The following is a 4,366-nucleotide window of genomic DNA, read 5'->3' on the forward strand; positions in this document are numbered from 1 at the left end:
TTGTGGATACATGGAAACAGTCTGATCCCACCCACTGCAGACACATCCCTGTCACCGGGAACCAGCTCTCCTACAACCGGAGCTGTCTCCCTTCGAGCCTTTCGGTGCCTTGACTGTTACCAAGTATACTGATTGTCCTGAAGCCGATATTAGGTTTGAATTCCTGATGTGCAGTAACGAAAATCCTTTCAATGTCTCAGATCAGTTAATTTCATTGATAACATCAGAGTCAATGTTCCAGCGACTTAAAGAAGGGAAAGGTGCCTTGACTGTCTCTGGTCAGTCGGACAGTTCACCCTCCATTCTCTTCTGATTCCGGTTCTCAAAGAGCTTCTAAAGATTCACAAAGCTGGAGACTGGGTTTTCTGTTTTCGTTCCTTCTACATTTTCCCACCTGCTAACTGACAATACTTTCCAAAATCTCACCTCAATCCCTCAATGCAAGGCGCATCATGTCCAGGGATGAGGAAATTCAGTTTTGTGGAGAGATTATAGAGACCGGGATTGTTCTGTTTAGAGCAAAGACGTTTAAGTGGAGATTTCATGGAGCTGTTCAAAATGATGTGGGTGGGGGCAGTGGGGACGGGCGGCTTGATGGAGCAGATAGGGAGAAACTGTTTCCACTGACGGGGGTCAATAACCAGAGGACTGGGATTTAAAGATAGTTAAGGAAAGACAGACTTGCATTTATACAGCGCTTTTCCTGACCAGTGGATGTCTGAAACCACTTTCAAGCCAATTAAGCACTTTTTGAAATTAAAACAGAAAATACTGGAGAAACTCAGCAGGTTTTGCTTTCCACAGACACTGTCAGATGCTGAGTTCTACCTGCATTTAACGTTTTTATTTCAGATTTCCAGTATTTTGCTTTTATTGAAGTACTTACTGAAGGAGAGTCATTGTTTTCATGCAGGGAACACGGCTGCCAATCTCTGCTCAACAAACACCCAAAGCCAGGAACTTTACAATGCGCAGAGCTTATAATCTTGGTTGAAGGATAAACAGTGACCAGGACACATGACCATATCCTGCTTTCTTCAACAAACTTCAATCTGCAAATTTTGATGATGGTTCTGGTCAGTTTCGAACACGGCAACTTTTCACATGTTAGCTAAACATGATAACCACTGCCCTGCAGAAACAAGGGAGAGGAGAAAAGCTCAATAGGCCTCACTAAAATGTTAAGTGGTGACGTCATGCAGCAACACTTTGAGTCTTTATTTTGAAGAAATGGAACTCGGCTGCTCTCTTTGGGAATGTTGGGAGACAGACTGATCCAATAATGTCATCCTCAAAAGGCACAGCTCTACAAGAGGCCCATAGTATCGATGTCAGTTTTCCACAAAGAGCTTTTGAGTTAATCTCAATTTCTTTGTCTCTTTCCAAAACTATGATTTTTTTCTCCCTTTCAAGTCCTTGTCCAATTCCCTTTTGGAAACTCTGAGTTAAGAGAAACAATATTGAAAGAGGTGCAGGAGCTGCTGCCGTGTCCATGTTCAGTGTGTGAAAATTAACAAAGATTCCCTGACTCATTGAGGGTTGGACTCTGAATTCTTTTACAATTATTCAAATTTTTAAAATAGTTGATTTCAAATCGAATTTTCAGAAAACAAATGTCTATTCTGATCAATCATCTCCTCATTTTCCTCAGTCGATACCTTTTACCAACATTTCATTGAGCAAACACGCACAGTCACCACAGGGGAAAAAACCACATCATTTGAAACACTGAAATAGTGAAACATTGAAATAATTAAGTTAGCAGTGGAGATGATTTCTGTATGTTACAAAGTGCAGGATAATCTGATTAACTGGCGGAGTTGGTTCGATTTTCCCAATGACCTATTCCTGCTCCTTTGCTTCTGTTCTATTTCGATGATAATACCAGTGAAGGGCATGAGAGCAGGGTGGGGTGTTGAAATGGTAAACGACAGGAAGGTCTGGGTCATACTTGCGGACAGACCGAAGTTGTTCCACAAAGTGGTCACCCAGTCTGCGTTCGGTCTCTCCAATGGAGAGGAGACCGCATTGGGAGCAGCGAATGCAGTGGACCAAATTGAAGGGGGTGTAAGTGAAGCGCTGCTTCACCTGAAAGGAGTGTTTTGGCCCTTGGAAAGTAAGGAGGAAGGCCCCTAAAGAGCCAACTGTCAGTTGTTCTATGTTGTTCTTTCAGAAAGTGCTGATCCTTGTTCTGCTATTCACACATTCTGCTTTCTTGCCTTTATGCCACAATCAGTATCTTTTTTCGCCCTTACCACTATCATTAACACTCCCTTTGTCTTGTGTCCCTGACTCCTTTGTCAACCCTTCCTGAGCCCCCACCTAACGCTGACCTTCCCACCTGCTCCAGCCAACCCCTCGTATAACAGTATAAACTGCATCACATTTCTGCTTCTCTTTCGCTCTGAAGAGTCACAAGGACTCGAGACATTGACTCTGTTTCTCTCTCCACAGATGCTGTCAGATGGTGAGTTTTTCCAGCATTTTCTGTTGTTAATACAGATTTCCAACATCCACAAGATTTTATCTTATTAAATTGCTTCTTCTATATTGTTCTGCAGTCTCTCAGCTTTCCACATAATTTTGCCATCTCAGCTGAGGGTTACCCATAGGTTCCAGAAAGGATTGAACTCGCGCCCCCTGACTTACAAGACAAGTACTGCAACCACTGAGCTATGGAGTCACCTGTTAACTTGAACTAACGGAAAATCGACCATATTCAGTAAAACGAGGTGGAGGCTGAAGTTCCAGATGGATGACATTTGATAGACCTGGAAATGTCTGAGAGGGAGAACAGGAAATTAAAAGATGCGACATGAAAGCGGCAGAATTTGATGTGTGTCAGTTACTTTCAGTGATGAATTTCTGCCGCGTGTCGCCTTGTCAGTTTCACAGGAGCCGCAGGGATGAGGTTGGTGACACCTGGTTAAAATGAGGAATGAGAACTGTAGTCAGCAGGATTCAAACCTACAGCGGGAGAGACCAATGGATTTGAAATCCATCACCTTAAACATTCAGCCACGACTAACAACAGCTTTCGAGCTCAAATGTGTTCTTGTCCAATCAGAAATGGCTGCAAAATAAGTCACTCGGCCCGTCGTGCCTGTGCTGGATCTCTGGAAGAACAACTCAACCAATTCCACACACCTGCCTTCCCCCCACAACAATTTATATTTGTGTTGACTCTCCGCGTTTTTCCAAACAAAATAAAGTTCACAACCCGCCCTGTATTAAACTAGAATCTCCTCTTATTCTCTGAAAGGGAATTCCTAAAGTTCCCCAAAGTGGCAATGTGACTTAAACTGTGGCAGCGCTGGGATTCGGATCCACCCCTCGAGGGACTGGAAGAAACCCAAGTCCAAATCTTCATGTTACTTGGTCGGGAAAACTTTGTTAATTAAGGGAAACTGTGCATGGATTCTACAGAAACTCCTTCTTCAAAAGTGAATTAGACAGTTACTTGAAATAGAGAAAAATTAGTCTTATGGAGAGAGAGAATTATATTGAGACGAATTGGTTCCTCTTTAAAAAAGAAGCTGGCACAGAAGAGATGATCTAATGACCATCCAACCTGCTGTACCATTTGATGATGACATTGTTGATCAGTCTGTCTCCAGCATTCCTAATGAGAACAGCCGAATTCCATTTCTTCAAAACAAAGACCCAAAAATGCTATTGCGGAACTGCATTGTAGTCAGATGCACTTATCAGTGGAGTTTCTGTAGTGTAGTGGTTATCACGTTCGCCTTACACGCGAAAGGTCCCCGGTTCGAAACCGCGCAGAAACTTTAACGCAACTTTCACATTTAAGTAACAGGAAAAGCTGCGTTGCTCCTTCTTGTTGTTGAATATTAGCTGAATGCAGTGTCTCACAGCCGTATTGCACTTGCTCTTCGCCTTATCTGTTGGAACTCACCGGGTAACAGGAGAGTTGGCGATATCTGTCTTTTTTTGTTGTTTAATGATCCAATGACAATCCGGGACTGTGAGACAATGAATGCTGCTCCAGCTAACAGCAATCGCTGTTGTCATTGGCTGAAGAAGTCGGTTGTGTTCTAGAGAAACGTGTCATTTTGTCGGAGAAAAGTGTCTCTGTTGAAAGAGGTTTGAAATGAAAATAAAAGGCACAGAAAGCATGGATAAGCCGGGTTGTAAAGCTGCAAATCTGGGGGTCTAGTGGTTAGGGTTCGGCGCTTATAAATGTCATGAGAATGATTAATATAAATATGCATTACTTCTTGATTGAAAACTGAAAACGCATATCAGTTCCACCTGAATCAGTGGAGTGAGAGCTGGAGTATTGCATCAGCGCCTGAAATGTCACCCGTTCAACAGGTCGCGAGCAAATACAGAGGTGAAGATAAGG

The 4,366-nt window shown here is 43.0% G+C and overlaps 1 non-coding gene across 1 annotated transcript; it reads left to right on the forward strand.

Moving 5' to 3' along the window:
- Positions 1–3,715: 3,715 nt before the first annotated feature.
- trnav-uac (transfer RNA valine (anticodon UAC)) lies at positions 3,716–3,788 on the forward strand. The gene has a single exon. It is a non-coding gene; the product is annotated as a tRNA-Val (tRNA).
- The last annotated feature ends 578 nt before the right edge of the window (positions 3,789–4,366 follow it).

Source organism: Cetorhinus maximus, chromosome 23 (assembly GCF_964194155.1).
Source record: "Cetorhinus maximus chromosome 23, sCetMax3.hap1.1, whole genome shotgun sequence".
Taxonomy (NCBI): Eukaryota; Metazoa; Chordata; class Chondrichthyes; order Lamniformes; family Cetorhinidae; genus Cetorhinus; species Cetorhinus maximus.